Source organism: Trichechus manatus, unplaced genomic scaffold (assembly GCF_000243295.1).
Source record: "Trichechus manatus latirostris isolate Lorelei unplaced genomic scaffold, TriManLat1.0 scaffold00168, whole genome shotgun sequence".
Lineage (NCBI taxonomy): Eukaryota > Metazoa > Chordata > Mammalia > Sirenia > Trichechidae > Trichechus > Trichechus manatus.
The window spans coordinates 4,803,317-4,827,654 of NW_004444104.1; positions in this window are offsets into that span (position 1 = coordinate 4,803,317).

Sequence of the window (24,338 nt, forward strand, 5' to 3'; positions counted from 1 at the left end):
TGGGAGGAGGAGTGCCTTTGGCTCAGTCACCTGTAGGTGCTGTTGGCCCACACCTTGAGGCAGGTTGGTGCCAGCTCTCTACACTGCCCAGCTCTCCGCTTCCCTGCCTGGTGCTCACAGCAGTACAAATAGGTGGTAGAGAGGAACTTAGTTCCTGTGCCTGGGGCTTTGCAGAGCAGCCTGCATTTCAAAGAGCAGTGGGGAATGGCTACCCAGCCTGTGTCTGATCTCCTGGCCTCCTGCCTCTAGCCAAGAGGAAGTTAGCACCGAGAACCCAGCCTGCAAATGCTCTGACCTGGCCCCTGCTCTTCAGCCGGATCTTGGCTCTCTAAATAGCACTTTCATCTGCCAGCTCCCAAGGATGAATCTGAAGATGCAGAAACAGACTTGAACTTCACACGCTGTGCCTTGGAGTAGGCCAGCATTAGAAATAGTGCAGGAGGGAGAGCCAGCCGGAAGGACTCAGCTCTTCTTCTGTGGTCTAGTTAGTCCCCAGTCCCCTAATGGCCTTTTCCCTCTCTGCAAGGGACCAACATTGGGACCAGCTGCTTTCATGGCCCTTGTACTGGCTGGGGTTGCAATGACCACAGTGGGTGCTGTGGATGGAGAAGTCCTATTAGAGAATGCAATGATGTTTGCCCAGCCCAGACAGGAGAAGGGAGGGAGAGCGAGCAGCTGCCCCATGTGACAGCCCTGGGAAGCTGAACCGTCTAGGCTGGAAGGGACTCAAAATACACAGTGGCTGCAACATGGACTTGAGCACGCCAACAATGATGAAGATGGTCCTGGACCAGGTAATGCCTTATTTTATTATACGTGAGGTCATCATGAATTGGACCCCACTCAATGGCAACTAACAATAATAACCTAGAATACTTACTACCTGTTAGCTTTTTTTAACTTATCTCATCCTCATCCCTCTGAGAAGCTGTAGTTATCATCTGCCATTTCCAGACAAGAAAACCAAAGCTTAGAGAGGCCAGGTGGCTTACCTAAGGCCACGCTGATAGAAAGGGTGGCAGCTGGGATTTAAACCAAGGCGGTCCGACTCCAGAGCCCACCTGCTAAACCTCTTCACATTGGTTTTCTGGAGCTCTCCTTCCCGGTGCCTAGGCAAGATGCTCAGGAAGCCTTAACCCTTGCATGTCCACCGTCTCCTTTGACGAAAGCAGCCACAGCGGTCTTTCCTATCACATGTTGTTATGGCAAATGCCATGTATCAACCGAAGTCATTTCTGAGACCCTGTCTGCGACTGGTTGGGCCACTCAGCTCTGTGCAGGAGGAATGGTGTCTGTCTTACTTATTGGTGACATTACAGTACCTAGAACATTGTCATGGTTGTTGTTAGGTGCTGTTGAGTCGATTCTGACTCACAGTGACCCCATGTAACAGAGTAGAACTGCCCCCTACGGTTTTCCAGGCTGTAATCTTTATGGGAGCAGATTCCAGGCCTTTCTCTCATGGACACATTGGGTGGGTTCGAACTGCCAACCTTTCAGTTAGCAGCCCAGCGCTTAACTATTGAGCCACCAGGGCTCCTTACCTAGCACATAGTAAAACCAAAACCTCTTACCATCAATTCAACTCCAACCCATGGCAACCCCATGTGTGTCAGAGTAGAACTGTGCTCCATAGGGTTTTCAACGCTGATTTTTTGGAAGTAAATTGCCAGGCCTTTCTTCTGAGGTGCCTCTGGGTGGACTTGAGCCTCCAGTCTTTTGGCTACCAGCCAAGCACACTAACTGTTTGCACCACCCAGGTACTCCATAAATACAACAACAAAAAATCCATTGCTGTGGAGTCAATTCCAACACACAGCGACTTATAGTCAGAGTAGAACTGCCCCACAGGGTTTCCAAGGAGTGACTGGTGGATTTGAACTGTCGACCTTTTGGTTAGCAGCCATAGCTCTTAACCACTGTGCCACCAGGGCTAGGTACTCAATAGGTGGACAAAAAAAATTTTTGTTGAATGAATGAATGAGTCAGAAATTGGTGCCTTAGCCTAGAAAAACATGTATGGTTATGGAAGCATGAGGTCAAAGGTTTCTGAGGTGGCCCATCATGGAACTTGAACTCACAGGTGCTCCACATTGGGAGGACCCAGTTGAATCTTTGGAAGGCACACGTAGAGGGCAGGCTGGTGAGTGCAGGCCATGTCCCCTCCATGGGTTCTGTTGTCCATCCCTATCTGGGAAGAGGGCGAACCCAGAGGGATAGAACAGCTCAGGTTGGTGTCTTCTGTCTTCTGCCCCCTCAGGTTCCTGGTACTTCACTAATCCCCCAGCTTCAAAGGGAATCGGGGCCTGTCACGCGCTTACAACACTGACAACTTAGCTTAGCATGCTGGGACCTTCCCCTTCAAATCCAGGTGGACCAAATGTCCCCACAGAAGAACAGGGAGGAAGGCATGGGGCAATGCTCCTTCCACCTGCATCTTCCTTCCAGTTGATCAAGGATTGACATCGCCTGTGAGTACTGCACTCCCCTAAAAAATTATCTATATGAGACGAAATGGTCAACAATTACTTCAAAATAAATAAAATTAAAAGATGAGAAGGTAAGGAGGCAGGGAAACTAGATTACTGGGAATGGACAACCAGAATGGAAACAATGAGAATGTTTACACAATGTTACTGTACAATTTGGGTAGAAATTGTTGAATGGGAACCTAAACTGCTGTGTAAACCTCCACCGAAAACACAATAAAATATTATTTTTTAAAAAAGAGAGAATAGGGTGGTGAGGACTATTCTGCCCATAGACTCTGTGTGGGTGGCGGGGAGGGAGGGCTGGTGCAGGGAAAGGGGGAAGAGGAATGATTGCATCTCTTTTGCTTCATAGGGAAACAGAGAATATGGAAGAAAAGCAGCGCCATCTTTAGAAATTATCAAAGGGAAGAGGGACATTATGGTTGCAAACACCACTGCAGCCCTTTCTATGTGGGAAATGTTCTCAAACCCACTAACAAAGCTAAGGGGATTTCTCTACATTTAAGTTTATGTAGGACCCCCTGGGTGGTGCAAATTGTTAACGGGCTTGGCTGCTAACCAAAAAGAGTTTTGAGTCCTCCAGAGGACCTCAGAAGAAAGGCCTGGTGATCTACTTCCGAAAAATCAGCCATTGAAAATCCTATGGAGCACAGTTCTACCTGACACACATGGGGTTGCCGTGAGTCGCATCAACAGCAACTGTGTTTCTGTAAGTGACATACAGTCTCTTAATCTTGAGACGTGGGAGCACACGGAAGGAGGAGACATGGCTGTAAAGCCAAACAAAAATGTTAGCAAACACATGTTAAGCTAACACACAATTTGTGAGCTACTTAGAAGTGTTATGACCTTAAACTTTCAGCAGGGTTGACAACTTCCCATAAACACTAGTCTTGGGTAAATTTGGCTTCTTATTTTGGAATAATGTGTAGTATCTTTGATTAACACGCTGGACTTCTTAATGTCACTGATCCCCTGGGCCTGCTGTGATCAGAAAGCATAGCATGATCACCAGATAATCTTCCTGTTTATTCGGGAGCCTGGAGATCATTGCTGTTGTTTTCTTATTGTTGCTACAAGTACTGGATCACAGTCTGGAACAAAACAGAAAGTCTCATCCTGCGGATATCACTTATTCTAACTTCCAGTCTTCCCCAGGGATAATCTCTCATGTCACTGCCCAAGGATGGCTAGCTTGCAGGCTTATTGGTGTTCCACCATGCTAGTTTGTCCACAGGCAGGACCTCGCTACACTGTGACCCAGACCTTCAGCAGCCTGGCAGCGAGTACCCCTGCCAGAGCATAGAGCATCGCACCACGAACATGCTCATCCTAGTGAAAAGGCTGGAGTGGCAATTCTACGTGTGATGGTCACATTAGCAGCAAATACAGAAATCAGCCTGTGCAAGCTCTTGTCGTGTTTTTCCCATGTTGAAAACTCCAAGTGTGAAAGTGTGGCAGTGTCCATAGCTGGGAAGGCAGAGGGGTTTATCTTGGGGGTCACCTCTGACCATCAGTGGTGGCTTCCTGAAGCTCTTGCAGAGAGGGATTGCAGGGCTGAGGCCAGGCTCAGCAGGCAAGAGCTCAGGATTGATTAGTTATGTCTGCCATGGGAGTGGGGTGAGGGCAGTGGGGGTAGTGTGTGATTTATTTTGCCAGCTTGGTTTTATAGCGTGATGGCAGTGATACCCTCATCCCATCCCCTTCATGAAAATGTTCCCAAGACTTTCCAAAGACTTTTTCATTTCTTTTAACTTGTTTTATTTTTTTAGTAATAGGTTTTATTTTTAGAACAGTTTTAGATTTACAAAAAGTTAAGATAGTACAGAGAGTTCTCATATGCTCATCACCCAATTTTTTTTATTCACTAATCATCCCCACAAAGCAAGGAGTGATCAGAGAAAAGAACAAAGGATCATGGCTATATCTGGGGACTGTGTGAAATTCCTCACTGAGAGCCATACTCTTCATCCTAAGGGACAGCATGGCATACTGGGGAAAACATAGACTTTGGATTGGAATCCTGGCCAATGACTAGCTGAGTGACCCTGAGCAGGCTACTTTACCTCTATGAGACTCAGTTTCTCTATCCCTAACATGGAGCAAACCATACCTACCTTCCCAGATGGTGGCACAAGTATAGTTCAGGGGGTTGCTGGGCCAGGTTGCGTACTGGTTAAGCACTCTACTGCTAACTGAAAAGTCAGCAGTTCAAACTCACCAGCCGCTCCTTGGGAGAAAGATGTAGTAGTCTGCTTCTGTAAGGATTACAGCCTTGGATACCCTGTGGCGCAGTTCTACTCTGTCCTGTAGAGTCACTATGAGTCAGAATCGACTCAACGGCAACAAGTTTATATGGTTGCTCAGTTCAATGGAGCATTCTGGTCAGCTGCATCTCACCGCCATAACTCAACAATCGTTCTTCTGTCAGCTCACTAGGTGGCCTAGTATGAAGAGCCAATGAATAAGTCAGATCTGAGTAAAAGCTCCAGCTTAGCCACTTCCTAGTTGGGTCACTCTAAAAAACTGATCTCTATTAGCTTCAGGGTCTCCATCTGTGCCACATAGCTGGTAATATATGTGATGGCTAATGTTATGTGTCAGCTTGGCAAGGCTATGATTCTCAGTGGTTTGACAGGCATTTTTCATGATGTGATCTGATATGAGCAGCCAATTAGATGAAAGGGGAGTTTCCTTGGTGGTGTGGCCTGCCTCCAGTATATAAATGGATGTTCTGGCAAAGCTCACTCTCTCTTTTGACCTGCACTCTTCTTGTCGCCTGAACTCTGATTCTTGGGATGTAAGCCTACAGAAGTCTCTGGCTTGCTGCCTGTCCTGCAGATTTTGGATTCACCAGCTCCTATAACCTCGTGAGCCAGCAGAAGCCTCCAGCGTGCCGCCTGACCTGAGATTTGGGGTTCATCAGTCCCTGCAACCACATGAGCCAGCAGAGGTCATCAGCCTGTTGTCTGACCCACAGATTTGGGACTTATCAGCCCCTCACAATTGTATGAGCCATTTCTTTGAAGTAAATTTCTCTCTACATATATCTGTATCTGCTTCACTGGTTTTGCTTCTCTAGAGAACTCAAACTAAAACAATACAATACCATTGTTAGGATGATTATGACCTTAACATCCTTAAGAAAGTGCCTGACTCACGGTAGTTGTTCAAAAATGACATACTGAATCTTTAATTTCTTTTAACTTTTTTTTTTGGTAATAGGTTTTATTTTGAGGACAATTTTAGATTTACAAAAAAACTAAGAGAGGACAGAAAGTTCTCATATGCCCATTACCCAATTTTCTCCTATTAACATCTTACACTGGTATAGAACATCTGTTATAATTAATGAACCAATCTTGATACATTATTATTAACAAAAGTCCACAGTTTATTCAGATTTACTTAGTTTTTACATATTGTCCTTTTTCTGTCCCATCCAGGACACCACTTAACATTTAATTGTGATATCTCTTTAGGCTCTGCTTGGCTTTGGCAGTTTCTCAGACTGTCCTTGATTTTGAAGACCCTGACAGTTTTGAGGAGGACTGGTCAGTATTTTGTAAGATGCTTTCTATTGGAATTTGTCTAGTTTTTCTTATGATTAGACTAGATTTATGCATTTTGGGGAGAAGATCACAGAGGTAAAAAAAAAAGTGCTGTTTTTATCACGTCATACCAAGGGTAGATGTTATTAACATGATTCACACCTGGCTACTACAAGAAGCCCTGGTGGCAAAAACAGTTAAGCACCCAGCTGCTAACGGAAAGGTTGGCTGTTTGAACCCACCTAGCAACTCCGCGGGAGAAAGACCTGGCAATCTGTTTCTATAAAGATTACAGCCAAGAAAACGCTATGGGGCAGTTCTACTCTGTAACACATAGGGTCTCTATGAGTTGGAATCTACTCAATGGCACCCAATAACAACACTGTAATATAGTGTTTGTCAGGTGTCTCCACTGTAAAATTACCTCCCCTCGTTCCATACTGTACTCTTTGGAAGGAAGTCACTACACCCAGTCTACACTTAAGGGCAGAGTGTCTACATAAATTATTTGGAATTCTTCTGCAATGGAGATTTACCTCTTCACTCTATTCATTTATTTATTTAATAATTTATTTATATCAGTAAGGACTCATGGATATTTATTTTATACTTTTGGTTATAATCCAATTCTATATTATATATTTTGTTGCTCAAATTGTTCTAGCTTTGGCCGTTGGGGGCTCTTTCAGTTGGCGCTTGTGTCTCTTTGACATACCCTCATCAGTGTAGGGTTTTGTTTTTTTTTTGTTTGTTTTTAGCATTTCTTAATTTATGACACTACAAGATGTTTTTTTAACTTTTTATTTTGAAACAATTATAAATCCACAGGAGATTGCCAAGAAATATCCAAGGAAGTCCCACATACCCCTTCACCCAGCCTCCCCCAAAGTTAATATTTTTGTACAAATATGTTGCAGTTAATTGCTATTCAGTTGTCCCTGACTCATGGCAACCTCATGCACAATGGAATGAAATGCTGCCTGGTCCCGGGCCATCGCCACGATTGGTTGAGGATCAGACTGTTATGATCCATAGGGTCAGAAGTAGATCGCCAGGTCTTTCTTCCTAATCCATTTTAGTCTAGAATCTCCTCTGAAACCTGTTGAGCATAATAGTAATACCCAAGCCTCCACAGACAGATAAATAGTGGCTGTGCATGAGTGGCATTGGCGGGGAGTTGAACCCAGGTCTCCCTCAAGGAAGGTGAGACTTCTACCACTGAACCACCATTGTACAACTATTGAACAATGTAAAAACCAGGAAATTAAAATATTATCCAGTCATACATGCACTTGTGTGTGTGTGTGTGTGTGTGTATAGGTCTATGCAATTTTATCACATGTATGGCTTCAAGATACAGATCTGTTTCAGCACCACAAGGCTCCCATGCGTTAGTCCTTTACAGCCACACCCACCTCTTTCCTCCTCTATCTTTAACCCTGGAAACCACTCATCTGTTCTCCATCTCTGTGATTTTGTTACCTCAACAATGTTACATAAATGGAATCATTTAATATGTAACCTTTTGAGATTGGCTTTTGTAACTCAGCATAATTCCCTTGAGATTCATCTAAATTGTTGCATGTATCAATAGTCCATTCCTTATTATTGCTGAATAGTATTTTATGATATGGGTGCATCACAGTTTGTTTAATCATTCACCTGCTGTTGAAGGACATCTGGGTTGTTTCCAGTTATTGCAAATAAAGCTGCTATGCACATTTGTGTATATTTTTTTCTATGACATAAGTTTTAATTTCTCTGGGATAAGTGCCCAAGAATGAAATTGCTGGGTCATATGGTAAGTCCATTTTTAGTTTTAAAAGAAACTGCAATGCTATTTTTAGAGGCTGTAGCATTTTGCATTCCCAGATCGTTTCTCTACATCCTTTCCGGCATTTGATGTTATCATTGTTTTTTTTATTTTAGTCATGCTGATAAGTGTGTAGTGATACCTCATTAAATTTTTTTTAAATGTTATTACAGTAAAATATATAGAACATAAAATTAGCCAGTCTGCCCATTCTTAAGTGTACAAATCAATGACATGAATTACATTCACAATGGTGTGTAACCATCACCACTATCTATTTTCCAAAACTTTTTCATCATCCCGAACAGAAACTCAGTATTCATTAAGCTTTAACTCTCCCCCGACCCCCAGCTCCTGGTCACCTCTAATCTATTTTTTGTCTCTGTGCATTTGCCTATTCTAGACGTTTCATATAAGTGGGGTCATATGATATGTGTCCTTTTGTGTCATTATGGTTTTCATTTGCATTTCCCTAATGACTAATTAGGGAACATATTTTCTGTGAATCTTAATTTTCTTTTAATGATGAAACTAAAATAACAAATCTATATTACCAAATTACTGGACATGAGAAAATCTTTCTAGGAAAGATTGGGAAGTATTTTCCATGGACATTAATTGTCCATTATGAGGAGCTCTGAACCCTGCTGTAGGCTGCCAAACACAAAGAGGGTATAGAGAATTGAGCCCAGTAAATTCCTCTGTTGACATAACCAAACCCATTATGACTCATAATGGCCCCATAGGACAGAGTAGAACTGTCCCATAGGGTTTCTAAGGCTGTAATCTTTATGGAAGCAGACTGCCACATCTTTCTCCCACGGAGCTGCTGGTGGATTCAAACCACCAACCTTTCGGCTGGCAGCTGAGCGCTTTAACCATTGCACCACCAGGACTCCTCTTGACATAACCAAAAAAACCTCATTGCCATTAAGTCAATTCCGACTCATAGCAACCCTATAGTGGTTATTAATTTAACACTTACTTTAACCCAAATGAGACCAGGCAGTTTAATGTCATTTGTTCCTGCCACAACCCTGCAGGGAACACAAACACAAAGACAGTAATTACCTTACCTTTTGCACAAACAGGTAGCAATTTGCACAGCCAGAATTTAAAACTATGTGTCTGACTCCAAAGCTCTTGGACTCTCCATCTCAGCATTTTCTGATGAAGTTTAGAGCAGAATACAGACCAAGACTTCTGGTTGATGGAGCTTTGGAGTTATGTATCTGAATCCTTAAAACAGAAATGTTTCTTCTCCATTCAGTCCCCAGCTCAGTTAAGTGAACACAAAGTGAATTAAAATTGGTGCAGCTGCCATTACCATGAGACCAGAAGAAATGGATGGTACCCGGCTGCCATTACTGAGTGTTTTGATCAAGGACCCAGTAGATGGATCCTGATCTAAAGGAGTGAAAGTGTGAAACAGGTCTTCAAACTCATGTGGACACCAGACTTCCTGGATCCATTGAGACTGGGAGAACCCAGAATCTAATGCCCGGAAATAATCTTTAACTCTTGAACCGAAACTATTCCATGAAGCCATCGTTAAACTAAACAACAGTCTAGCCCATTTAATAAAGAATGCTTGCCTCGAGCGTAGTGCTCTTATAAGAATTATCTATATGAGTGTAAACTGCCAAAGGTTTATCTAAAGCAGATGAGAACTTTAAGGGGCAGAGAGCCTAAATCAATGATGACGAAACAACAGGGACAGAGATTGTGAGAATGGTGACTCAGTATGAAGTATGTAACCAATGTCACTGGATTGTTCATATACAAATTGTGAATGGATGCATGTTTGGTTGTGTATATTGCTACCAAAAATTTTTTTAAAAAAAAATTGTGCAGCTGCTTTGGAAAACAGTTTGGCAGTTCCTCAAAAAGTTGAACATCAAATTACCCTATGATCCAGAATATGTATAAAGTAGAAGCATTGAAAGCAGGGACACAAACAGATACTTGCACACCAGTGTTCACTGCAGCACTCATGATAATAGCCAAAGGGTGAAAACCAATTAAATATCCATCAACAGATGAATGGATAAACAAAATATGGTAAATCCATATAGTGGAATATTATTTAGCCATAAAGAGAAACAAAGTTCTGATACATGCTACAACATGGATAAACCTTGAAAACATCTTGCTGAGAGAATAAGTCAATCAAAAACGGACAAATATTGTAAGATCCCACTTGTATGAAGTATCCAGAATAGGCAAATGGATAGAGACCAAAGTTTATTAGTGGTTAACAGGGGTGGATGGAAGGGGAAAATGGGGGAGGTACTGCTGAAGGGGTACTGACTTTCTGTTTAGGAGGATGAAAATTTGAAAATGGAGAGTGGTGATGATTGCATAACATGGAGAATGTAACTAAGGTCACTGAATTGTATGCATAAAAAAGGTTGAAATGGCACATGTTTTGTTATGCATATTTTACCACAATTTAAAAAAAAATTAATGCATTTTAGCCACAGCTATTTCCCCGTCCACCAGAAAAAGTTCTGATTCCATGATCAAACCCTCATCCGTACAGGGGTTCTAATTAAACAAAACCCTTCTGGAATTATTAATGTTAGTTTATCATCTTTCCTCAGATTTTTACATCAGAGACACATTTTGCCACCAAGGCCAAAGGTCCCTTCAATGGCATCACATAGCTTTGCACAGCAGCCCTGGGGTGTGCCCAGGCAGAGGGGGACATGGAGTGAGTCTGGATCACACAGTTGGAGACAACATCCAGCAATGGCGGGCCAACAAGATAGACAGTGCCCAGGCCCTCATGGCTTCGCAGTTTGGGTTTTGATGGGAGACATGTTCTTCCACTTGTTTAAACCACTGTGACTTTGGATCTCTGTCACACACAGCCAAACCTGCATTCCAACCTATTCCCATATTTGCCCAATGGGCAGCCCATGTGCCATCCAGCTTCATTGCAGGTAAGACTAACCTATCCCCATACAGAGGTCAGACCTCTCTACGCTGTTCTCCAGTCTGCCACTACCAGCCGTTTGGTGTTTTGACACGTGAGGTGAACCCCATGGCCATCCCTGTCAAGAGACTGAGGGAAGTCACAACCATGTCCCCATAGATCCTTCTCTGCAGAGGGGCACGCATCCTATTGGTTTAGCCGCATACATGCCTCTGTGGCCTGTGGGATAATCTGCTCTTCTTGAACTTTGCATGGGAGGGTGGAGATGCAGCAAGCCCCCCCGCTAGGCAGGGCTTGGGACACCCAGCATGGCTCAGGAAAAGATTTTACATTTAGAATTTATATTCTTCTTCTGGGTCTCCTTCTCAACATTATGCCAGAAAAAGAAGGCTCCACTTGTGCTTCTTGGAGCAAGAACTGTATCCCCCAAACCCCTCATCCCCATTGGCACCCAGAAGAAGTTCTTGAAATGCTTTTGAAAATGTTTTGAGAAGAGCAAGAGAGCAGACAGACACCTAGCAGAGATGACCTTGAACCCATCCAAGATCCAGGACAAGTCATTTTTCCATTTTATGATTGGGTCATTTATCTTTTTGTTGTTGAGTTTTCGAAGTTTTATCTATATTCTGATTTTTGGATTCTTATTGGCTATATGGTTTCCAAAGATATTCTCCCAGTCAGTAACCTGTCTTTTCACTTTTTTGGTAAAGTCTTTTCATGAATAAATGTTTTAATTTTTATGAGGTCATATTTATTTATTTTGTCTTTTGCTATTTGTGTATTTGTTATTCTGTTAGATAATACACTGTTAAAAGCTAAGCCTGACAGCAATGCCCTTGCATTTTCTTCTAAGAATTTTATGGTTTAGTTTTTGTATTTAGGTTTTTAATCTATTTTCAATTTTTTGTGTGTGTGTATGATGTGAGGCACGGAGCCTGTTTCATTTTTCTGCTTGTAGAAATCCAGTTTTACCACCACCATTTATTGAAGAGACTCTTCTTTCCCCATCAAATGGACTTAGCACCCTTGTCAAAAGTCAGTTGATCATAGAAGTGTGGGTTTATTTTTGGACTCTCAATTCTACTCCATTGGTCTATGTGTCTGTTGAACCTCCTAGTTCACTGTGTGATGCCTGGGATCTTAAAAGCTAGCAATCAGTCACCCAATGTACAGTTGGTCTCCATTCACCTGAAGCAACAGAGGAAGAAGAAGAGTCAGGAATTGGAGGAGGAAATCAAATGCTTTTCTGGCTGCCCCCGTGAACAACTGCCTCCTTTGCCATGAGACCAGAACTGGGTGGTGACTAGCTACCATTACTGAACATTGTGATTAAAGGGTCTATAGAAGAATCCTGATCAAAAGGGGGAAAATGCAGAATAGAAATTCAAATTCTCATGGAATCCAGATTTTCTGGGAGCCATGGAGACTGGATGAACCCTTGAAACTATTGCCCTTAGATAATCATTAAACCTTAAACCAAAATTAATCCCCTGAAGTCTTCTTAAAATCAAATAATAGTTTAGCTTAACTAATAAGAATGTCTGCCTTAAGCATTATGTTCTTTTAAGATCTATGTACATGGGATCAAATTGACAACAGCAACTTGAAAGTTCAGACAGGAAGCTTAGGGGGCAGTGAGTTTGTATTGATGGAAGAGGAACAATCAGAAAAGGGAATGAGAATGGTTGCACAACTTAAAGAATGAAATCAATGTCACTGAATTGTACCTGTGGAATTGGCATATATTCTACTGTGTATATTCTAAACAACAACAAAAATTAAATTAAATAAAAAAAAAAAAAAGATCCAGGACAGCTCCGTCTGGATCAGGTCATTGCCTGGAGGCTAATGGGTGTTCCCACCTCAGGCCACTCCCTGAATGAACAAGAAAGCATGCCCTGAGTGCCACCTGGGTATTGTTGCAGGAGGATGGTGCAGGCTCTGGGGTCAGGGCTAGAATTGTAATCCCAGCTCTACTTCTCTCTAGTGGGTGACTTCAGACAAGTTAAGAGAGAGGCAAGCCCTCTAAACCATAGGCTCCTCCTTCCATAAAATCAAAATAAGGATACATACCTCCTGGAGTCGTTGTGTTAAGTGAAATAATTCATAAAGCACACTAAGCTCAGTACTCAGTAAATGTTAGCAATTATTATACTGGATGATGCACTGGGGATTTTCATATGTTTTATCTCATTTCATCCTCTCAGGTCAATGGTGTTAGCTTCATTTTTCAGATACAACTTAGAGGAGGGAGGGGATCAGTCCACAGTGACAGAAGAGGAGTCCTGCTGGGGTCTAACACAAGTCCAGGGTTCATTCATTGCACAGAGCTGCTATCTAAATGTATCAGCCTCTCTACCCCCAAGTGCTAGCCATGCTGGTCACTCCAGATCCTGAGAGCCAATGTGTGGACCTGCCACGGTCTTCAGAGTGGCCCTCGGGTATCTCTTGGGATCTTGTAGTGGGGCAAGGGCATGGCTAAAGCCTCCTGGGGAATGAAAAAGACTATGTTGAAGGTTGATACTCTTGTGGTCTTATTCTAGAATATTCCTGGATCCCCAGATTTATCTTCAAGTCTTCCTGGAGCCTGGACACTAGGCCTACTATGTAGAAGAGCCTCAACAATGGGCAGTGATGTTCCCTCCCCCAGCCCAGGTGCAGGCTGAAGGGAGGATCAGACCTGACTTGGCCCCACCAGGACACGTCCAGCAAAATGATACTATGGTTGTGGTCTCGAGATTCGAGACCAGGCCTGTCATGGGCACTGCCCCTTCACCACAGCACTCACAGCCCCACCTGTGCTCTCACCTAAGTGGAGAAGGAATACCATCAGCTCCATCCCATGCAGAGCCGCTCAGGTGCTCTCTACCTGTCCTTGGCACAATCCTCTGTGAGTCAGGCTATCTTCTAATAGAGTATGGAAATAATAAACTCTACCTCACTAGGAGAAAACTTGAAAGACCTCTTTACATTCTTAAAAACAAAGATGTTATTTTGATGACTAAGGTGCACCTGATTCAAGCCCTGGTCTTTTTAATTGCCTCATATGTGTGCCAAAACTGGACAATGAAAATGAAGACTGAAGAATTTGTGCATTCAAACTGTGGCGTTGGAGAAGACTATTCAATATACTGTGGATTGTCAGAAAAATGAACAAATGAGTCTCAGAAGAAATACAACTAGAGTGCTCCTTAAAAGCAAGGATGTGGAGACTTTGACTCGCTTCCTTTGGACGCTTCATCAGGAAGGACCAATAGCTAGAAAAGGATATCCTGTTTGGTAAAGTAGAGGGTCAGCGAAAATGAGAAAAAATCCTCAACAAGATGGACTGACACAATAGCCACAACAATGGACTCAAACACAGCATCGATCCTGAGGATGGTGCAGGGCAAGGCAATGTTTCATTCTGTAGTGTACAAGGTCGCCTTGAGTCAAAATCGACTTGATGATAACTAACAACAAACAAACCTCATAGGGCTGTTGTGAGGATCAAGTAGACAACTATGGAAATGAACTCTTCTCCTAACAAGCTGTGGTACCAACACTAGGCGCATGTCTAGGATGAGGCATGCCTCCTTCTACTGCACATCTGCCCAGTGCAGCTGCAGAATTTCCTGAGGACTGTGGCCTCTCCTTCTCCCCATCTTTAGAGCTAAACCTGCCTGGGTGTTGCTTTCAGAGCTCACCTCACCGTGGGACCTCAGGCATGCACTGTGACTCCCTTGAGAACCAGTTTCCTCATTTGAAATATTGGAATAGCTCAGTCGTTGTAATAAATATTATAAATGTCATTATGATTCAAGATTAGATATATATAACATTGCATTTGTGCAAAACATGTGGTGCACCATACATGTCTGTTAAATCATAGCTTTTACTACTAATATCGTGGTGGTGCAGAGCCAAGAACAATGGCTCCTGTAAAGCTGGTAACTGCAAAAGCGCTCTCCTTTGGGGGAAGAATTGTCAGGGAAGGAACCTCATCAGTGTCCACTGGTGACCTCCTGAGAAGAGTCCCCTGTTTATGGAGCCACTGCTTCACCTTCACCAGAGCCTCCTGCAAGGCACGTGCTTTGCATCTGCCATGTTCTGAGCACTCTCCACACCCTGCCTCCCTTACTCACCACAAGTGGACCATGAGAACACTGTTATTGTCATGTTGTTCTGTGCCCTCAAATCCTTTTCAACTCATAGCAACCCCATGTGAGAGTAGAACTGCCCTGTAGGGTTTCCTTGGCTGCAATCTTTATGAGAGCAGATTGCCACTTCTTTTCTCCCATGGAGTGGCTGGTGGGTTGGAACCGCCAACCTTTTGGTCTGCAGCCAAGCACCACCAGGACTCCTTGTCATTGTCGTAATTCCCCCTTTTGACAGATGGGAGTCCCTGGGTGGTGCAAATGGTTAATGTGCTTGGCTGTTAACTGAGAGGTTGGAGGTTCGATTTCATCCAGAGGTGCCTCAGAAGAAAAGTTTGACTATCTGGTTCTGAAAAATCAGCCATTGAAAAACCGATGGAGAGCAGTTCTACCCTGACACACACAGGGTCACCATGAGTCAGAGTTGACTCCATGGCAACTGTTTTGTTTGTTTGTTTGTTTTACAGATAAAGAAACAGGGCTCACAGAATAACTTACCCAGCTCCCTCTGTTCACAGGTGGCAGAGCCAAGACCTACACTCAGGAACTTCTGGCTCCAGGCCCCAAGCCCAGCGCCCTCTGCCAGCCTGGCTCTCTCATTTGCACATGTTCTATCTCATAGCAGTTCCTTTCTATAAAATCATGATGATTGCCTTTTCTATCTATAGCAGCACAGAATATAAATACAATGAAAAGGAATTAGAAGCTGCCAAGTCTTGATTCAGAAATAGGCTTGGTGGTTTCACTGTGTTTGATCATTTCTGTTTCACTGTAGCCCTGGGTTTCCCTGCCAAGGGGCACACCTGGAATTGATCCAGATATGACCTAGCTACCATGTCTCCTCCTCCTCCTGACACCCCAGGCAACAGGCTTCTGTGACCTGGCAGAGTGGCCTCTCTGGGGTCTGGACACTTGGCCCTTTGTTTAGGGTTGAGGTTTGATGTTTTCTGTAGGGCACATCATTTCTGATCATTACTATCATTCATTGGCTCATGACCTTGGATCCCTAGTTGGTTCATTTGGGTCTCTCTTTTAACAGTCTCCTCTTACTGTCCTGCCTAGCACATTCTGGCCCACCAAGAGATGAGGTGTGGAGGGAATGGACTTAGAGGAAATGTGGAGATATTTATGAAAGTGGAAAATCACCACCGACACCATGGAGTCTACATTCAATGGAGTCAACATTCAATGGAGTCAACATCCAATGGAGTCAACATTAAACAGGGTCACATTCAATGGAGTCAACATTCAATGGTGCTCCTGATGGTCACCCCAAACTCCAGACCACCTAAAGGATGACTTGGCACAAGAATTCGTGGGGCACTTGCCACGTACCTCATACTCTATTAGATGTTTTAGAAAGTGCAAACCTGCCTGTCCTGGAGGAGAAAAGAGACACTTGAAATTCAGTATTGTATAAGGTATAACATATGTTGTTGTTGTTGTTACCTGCCATTAAGTTGTCCCCTGACTCATGGTGACCCCATGCGCAATGGAATGAAACTGTCTGGTCCTGCACCATCCCCATGATCAGTTCCAGATTAGACCATTGTGGACCATAGGGTTTTCATTGGCTGATTTTTGAAAAGTCTTTCTTCCCAGTCTGTCTTAGTCTGGGAGCTTCACTGAAACCTGTTCAGCATCATAGCAACACACAGACCTCCACTGACAAATAGGTGGTGGCTGCACGTAAGGTGCATTGGCTGAGAATCAGACCTGGGTCTCCTGCACAGAAAGTGAAAATTCTACCACTGAACCACCACTACCTGATTTAAGCCCCAAAGAACTGGCAGCCCTACAGGGATATGGGAGGGAGGTGGTGTGGCCTGGATTTTGGGCTTCCAGGTAGTGGAGGGAGCCAGACTGGGACCCATTTATTCCAACAGTCTTTGCACAGCTGACTGACCCCCTTAGTCTCAGTGGGCTGTGATCATCAGAGATGAGCTTGCACATACCTCCTGGGGTTGTGATGGGGATTAAATAAGACAACGCTTGAAAAGCCCCTAGGAAAGTTTCCGGAATGATTCTACTCTCTGTGGGTGATAGTTATTACCCAGGGGAAGGATGGATTGACAGAGAGGTGTCATCCCAAGAAGAAAGCGATTTTGGCTTTCTTTGTTTGGCTCTGAGAAGCATTCTGCGACTCTGCAGAAGCTCTCCTTGTGCATAAGGAGGAGAGAACCAACAGAATGGCACATTCTCTCCAAGTTCTCCAGACTGTGTTTCTATCTCTGTGTACTCAGCGTGGTACCAGGCGGTACAAGATGCCACGGGATAAAAATGGTGCATTTCCTTGGAGCATAAACGTTTTAGTCATTCATTCATATTCATTGATTTATTCAACAGTGAATTTATTCATTTATTTAATAACAAATTTACTCAAGTTGCCATGTGCTAAGCATTTTCACTCTGCAGGTAATTTAAATTGTAGTTTTCCAGTAAACTAACACAAATATTTTAGAGTATGGTGCATAATTAATTAAAAAAAAATAAAACTGTAGACATTAAAAAATATTTTCCACAAGTTCATGCCTTCATTCATTTATTTAACAAAACATTATCAAGCAACAGTTACGTACCAGGCATAGCAAATAAATAAACAAATGAGTAAGATAAGTTTATAAGGACTAAATGTTGTAAAGAAAATACAACCAAGCAAAGGGACAGATAGTGATTGGAAGAGGAGATGGATAAATTAATGTGGGTGTCCAGAGGGGTGGTGAGGTTTTAGATGAGACCAGAATGATGAGAAGAAACAATCCACGAGATGGGCTGGAGGTGGTGTTCCAGGCCAGGGAACAGCACGTGCGAAGGCCCTGAGGTTCCGAGTGCTCACAGGATGGGAGGGAGGCCAGTGTGGCTGGAGCGTCATGAGCAAGGAGGTGAAAGGCCAGAAATAGCAGCAAGAAGTAGAAAGGAGCCAGACTGTGCTGGGTCTGTAGGCCACAGTCAAGTGCTCCAGTGTGATAGGAAGCCTTTGGAAGTTTTTCAACAGTAGAGTTACATGATCTGATTTATGCTGTAATTGACAACTCTGAGCAAAAGTGCAGGCAGGGAGAAGGGTTAGGAAGGTGATATTGGTTTACGTGCACTCTCCTCTGGCCTTATAGGTTCTCAGATGGAAATGCTGAATGAGAAGCCCAGGCTTATGTCAACACTGGGGCACAGGTGAGAGAATATCCCCCTGCTTGTATCCGTAGTACATGGGACAAAAAGACTCCAGACAGGGATGAGAACAGATACCAGTGTCCTCAAGGTATGTCGTCAATGTACAGGCCATCACCACCACCCATCTGTCAGTTTGTCGTACTGTGTGGTTTGAGTGTTGCTGTGATGCTGTGTGGTTTGCATGTTGCTGTGATGCTGGAGCTATGCCACTGGTATTTCAAATACCAGCAGGATCACCCATGGTAGATAAGTTTTGGAGGAGCTTCCAGACTATGACGGACTGGGAAGAAAGGCCTGGCAAGCTACTTTAGAAAGTTAGGCAATGAAAACCCTATGGATCACAGAATATTGTCCAAGATTTCCACACATTTACTTTAGACTCTTCATCAGAGTGACCTATCGCTGGAGAAGGACATCATGTTTGGTAAAGTGAAGAACCAGTGAGGGTGAACGAAACCCTCAATGAGATAGATTGACACAATAGCTGTACCAAAGGGCTCAAACATACCAATGATCATGAAGATAGTGCAGGACTGAGCAACGTTTCGTTCTGTTGTACATGAGGTTGCCATGAATCAGAGCCAACTTGATGATAACTAACAACACAACAGCACAGCCCATCAATTGGGCTGCGACTGGTATGTGTGCAGCAGCCTCCAGCCATAATTGGCCTTCTAAAAAGAAAAAAGGCAAGACTCACCTGTCCACTTGCAAAGTCCTCCTTTCTGTCTCATTCAAACCCCAGAACTTCTGATGGAGGCAACACTCTGACTCCACATGTACCTTTCCAAGTGAACCTGCACGTCCAGCTACATGGCACTTTTGGGCTAAGAGTCTGTTAGCAAAGAGCAAGAGAAACCAGCCAAGCACCTCAGCTCTAAGGAACACTCATTGAAACCTACTGTGTGCACAGCATACAAAGCGATGTAAGGACTCGGCCCTACTCTCATAAAGCTTTCCCTCTAGATGGAGATGGGGACAGGGGCATCCTAAGATGTGCATCACAAGCTCCTACCACCCTCGGATCCTACAGGAAATGGAGACTGAGTGGAGCACTCTTGATGGGGTAGCAAGGTCTGTGCAATGCAGGCAAGGGCCAGGGTCTGGAGCTGAGCCCCAGCTGAGGAGCTGCCAGAGCTGGGCTGCCCTACAAGCATGGGTGCTCATATAGCATCCCAGAGAGGTAAGGCCAGGTGGGGAGGTGAGTTCACACTGGCCTTCCCCATGGCTTCCTAGGCCACATCTTACACCCCATGGGGCCAGCCCCAATCTGTGTCAACAACATTCCACTGACAATTCTCTCCCTAATTTGTTCCTCATTGTTCTCTCCCTAATGAGTCCTTTCAAGCCTGTTAAAGGGCCTAAATTATTATTTTACTTTTCCAGGAAAATTGCACACAATTTAGTGAGTACACTGAGGCAAGTGCAGCATTCCATCGACACACCTCCAGCTATGGAGTCTGAATCATTTCGGGTTTCTGAGTCTGAAACACAGTCATCTCTCAGCAGGGCTGTCAGCAAAGAACAAAGCCACCTGGCATCCTCGGGTCCTAAACTGCTTGGTCACTGTATCAGTCACGATTTGTGGTTGTAAACAACAAAAACTCACTCTGGTTAGTTCACGCAGATTGGAATTGATTGGAAGGGTATCATGTAACTCACAGAATAGACGAGTAGGCTCAGAGAGAGGCCAGAACTAAAGGAGGCCAGGTGGCTACAAGCACAGCCAAATTCATCTTGTGGGGACAGGTCGTGGGTGGACTCCTTTGTTCTGCTGCCGACACTGACACCTCACTGCCACAGGCAATGCCACTGCCTCCACCACTGCCTCATGGTGAGCTCCAGGTGGTGCCCTATATCTCTGCCTCACTTTCTCCACGTACAAAGTCCTGTGGAGCACCTGATTGGCCAAGAGTGGGTCACATGTTTATGCTGAGAGAGTAACCTAGTCCCAAACATAAGAGGGGCTTTGAGATGTTGGGCTGTAGCAAAAGCAACACATGTCTACCATAGCCACTGATTGCTGTGTGACCTTGAGCAAAACTTTTAACTGCTCTGTGCTCCATGTACCTCCTAAGAAAAGATTCAATAAGTTGAAATAACAACAGGAAGTTTTGAAAATACAAACCACTAGGAATCAATCTGACTATAATATTAGAAGAAATTGGTATAGGTCTAAAGGGCTGGAAATAGCATACTCAGAGAGGCCCGTTAGTACCTCTCAACTTGAGAGAGAGAATAGTCATAGGTGACACACCCTCACAACTAGACTACAGAAACTGACTCCTGAGAGATCCAGCCAGATACTGGAGTTATCAGAGATGGATCTATAAATGGTCATGATTAAAATGTTCATGGAATTAAATGATAAGATGAAAAAAGTCAACAGTAAACTAGCAAGTATAAAAATATCAAGTGGATGAATACAATTACTGTAAAATTCAATGGATGAGCTTAATAGCACATTAGATAGTCTTTAAGAGAGAATTAGTCAAGAATACCAGAAGAAAATATCCAGACTGAAGCATGGAATGAAAAACATAAGAGAGTAAAAGACACATATGAGACACGGTTAAAAAAAAAAAAGTTTAAAATATGTGTAACTGGAATCCCAGCAGGATAAGGGAGCATTAATGAAGAAGAAGCAATATTTAAAGAGATATTTAAAACTAATTAAAGACATGTCTTAGTTATCTAATGCTGCTATAACAGAAATACCACAAGTGAATGGCTTTAACGCACAGAAATTTATTCTCTCACAGTCTAGGAGGCTAGAAGTCCAAGTTTAGGGTGCCAGCTCCAGGGGAAGACTTTATCTCTCTGTCAGCTCTGGGGGAAGGTCCTTGTCATCAGTCTTCCCCTGGTCTAGGAGCTTCTCAATGCAAGGACACTGAGTCCAAAGCATGCACTCCACACCTGTCTCTTCTTGCTTAGTGGTAATGAGGCCCCTATCTCTCTGCTCACTTCTCCTTTTACCTCTTGTAAGGTAAAAGGTGATACAGGCCACACCCCAAGGAAATTCCCCTTACATCAGATCAGAGCTGTGACCTGAGTAACGGTGTTGCATCCCACCTTTATCTTCTTTAACATAACCTAATATTGCCTCATTAACCACAGGCAGAGATTAGAATTTACAACACATAGGAAAATTACATCAGATCATAAAATGGAAGACAACCACACAAAACTGGGAATCATGCCAAGTTGACACACATTTTGGGGGGACACAGTTCAACCCATAACAAGATACTGAGCTACAGATTCATGAAGAATATGAACCCTACCCAGAATAAATACAAAGAAAACCAAATTTAGGCATATTATAGTAAAAGTTCTGAAAAGCAAAGACAAAGAAAAAAAAAATCTTAAAAGAAACCACAGAGAGGAAAAGGTATATTTCCTTCAAAGGAGTAACAATAAGACAGATTGTTAACTTTCATCAGAAACAACAGAAGCCAGAAGATGTGAAATGCCATCCTCAAAGGGCTGAAAGAAAATAACTGACAAGCTAGCATTCTACAGCCACCAAAAATATTCTTTAAACAACAAAGTGAACTAAAATATTTCCACAAACAATAACTGAGAAAATTTCTTACCAGCAGAAACATACTAGAGAATATTCTTTTGGCAGAAAAAAAATAATCTCAGACATGCAGGAGGAAGTAAAGAGTACTGGAAAGTATAAAAATATATATAAAAATATAATAGATAAATCTAAATTAATACTGACCATATCAGTGATAATAATAATAATGTTGTGGAGTTTTGAACATATGTAGAGAGAATTTATATGGCAACAATAGTACTTAAGGCAGGAGAAAAGGACTTTAAATGTTTTAATGTCCTTGTGTTGCCTAGGAGGTTGTAAAAGTTCTAATTTATATTAGATTTTAGTAAGTCACCGATGCCTGCTGCAATCTCAAGGGTAACCACTAAAAGAATAGTAAGAGAGTATATATCTAACAAGCTAACCACGGAGTAAAATAAGAATATTTAATCAAGAGAAGACAAGACAGGAAAGAAAAGTATCATAGAACATGAGTAACCAATAGAAAACAAAAAAGCTTGTTAGATATACGCTCTCTTACTATTCTTTCGGAGCACTGGTGGTGAAGTGGTTAAGAGCTGGGCTGCTAACCAAAAGGTCAGCAGTTCGAATCCACCAGCTGCTCCTTGGAAGCCCTATGGGGCAGTTCTACTCTATCCTGTAGGGTAGCTATGAGTCAGAATTGACTTGACAGAAAAAAAAAAAAAGTAGTAAAATAATAATTAATCAAGAGAAGACAAGACAGTGAAAAAAAGTAATATAGAACTGGAGTAATCAACAGAAAACAAATAGTGAGATGGTATATTTAAACAAAAAATATGTAATTACAATTAATGTAAATGGACGAAAGGATCCAATTAAAAGATCAACTCTGTCAGACTGCCTTTAAAAAGAAATACATAGCTATATGCTGTTTGTAAGAGATACTCCTTAAATATAAAGATGAAGAAAATTTTAAAGTAGAAGGATAGGGGGAAAAAACTACAGATTGAACAATAACAGGAAGGTTTGAAGTTAGATCCAAAGAAGACCATTCCAACATTAAAGAAGGACAGTGGAACAAGCTATTATGGAAAGTTTCTTGACTGTATTTAAGAATAAAAGAGGATTCACATTAGCCTTCCAAAAACAGGGATATAGAGGGAATAGCCTCAGGATAAGCCTGCCTTTCATGTTTCCATACTATGCCTGGAAGAACTTGATGGGTTATTAAATAATAATTAGTAATTCCTTATTGAATATTGATTAGTCATTTGTCATAAGCCTTTTTATAGTGCCTCTCCAAGACATTTAATTAAAAAATATCACATTGAAAAGCTCAGCTTTCAAGGTAGTCATAGCACATTTTCCTCTGTCTGCCATGACCTCACCAGTGTGGCTGGGGTACCCTCCCATTGTCCACCTACCTGTCCCACCTTTCTCTGGCCTGTGCTTCTAGACCCCAAAACCCTGGATTAACTGAGGTGAATGCTAACCTGATTTACTTTAAAATACTTCAGCCAAGGTGGGTCCAAGATGGTGGAATAGTCAGACGCTTCCTGTGATCCCTCTTACAACAAAGACCTCAAAAAACAAGCAAATTGATTATATATGACAATCTAGGAGCCCTGAACATCAAAGACAAAATTGAGGAGTCAGACTGAGTGGCAGGGGAGGGAGAGACAGTTCAGAAGCAGCAAAGAAGGGCCAGACCTGACCTAGCCAGCACCCTGCTGGCTGGATCATCTGGCACACATGGGCTGCAGCAAGCAGTAGTGCTCGGGAAGCATTTTACCACATTGGGAGAAACTGAGTGGTGGAGAGTCTTCACAAGCCTCTGGAGACAGGGGAAATGGCATTGAATCTGCGACAGTTAAGTGCAAGCATCTAACCTATCTGCAGGATCAAAAGAACCCTTTCCCCTCTGGAATTTCCATAACAGAGAACAGCCTCTCTTCCCCTCACCCACCCCCTCCCTGGTCTGCTTGGGTGCCAGTCCAGCAGTTCAGCACTTGCCGCGCTGCCTAGGCTGGATGTGGGACAGGTTGCACCCACGCCAGTCTCCCAGCTTTGAGGAGGGAACAAATAAATGGACAATCAAAAAAAAGAAACCCCCAGCTCCCCTAAGCTGGGAGCTCAGGACTAACCATGCCCAAATCAGTCTTGAGGCTTTAAAAAATCGCCATGCCCCCTAAGCAGGGAACTCAGGGCAGACACTGCCGCTTTGCCTAGGCACAGGCATAAGAAGTCCACAGACTTTGAATACCTTTCACCCCTGCCTAGACCTGTGTGGGTCCAGTCAACAGCTTAGGCCCTCATTAGCATAGAAAACAGGGTATATACCTGAAGCCTATTTTCAACTGCAACAGGCAAAGGGGAGTGGCAGATTCATGATATTTGACACCACCCTGTCTGTTAAGCAGGGCACTTGCCCACTCACATCAGGGGCCTGAGGACTGACAGCTTCACCCTTTCCACCTAGCCACCCACAACAGGGGTCCGAGAATAAGTAGTGTCTCCCAGTACTTACAGCCAACAGTACTGAGTGCCCAAAGATCAGCTGCAAAACCCACCCACTTATGCGCTCTAGGGGAGAGGGACACACCTTCCACCTAGGCACTCAGGGGCAGGTGTCAGTCCCCTGCCTTGATTAGCACATAACCCCCTACTGCAACCAGATACCTGTGCCTGCTGCAATCACCCCCACGTAGCCT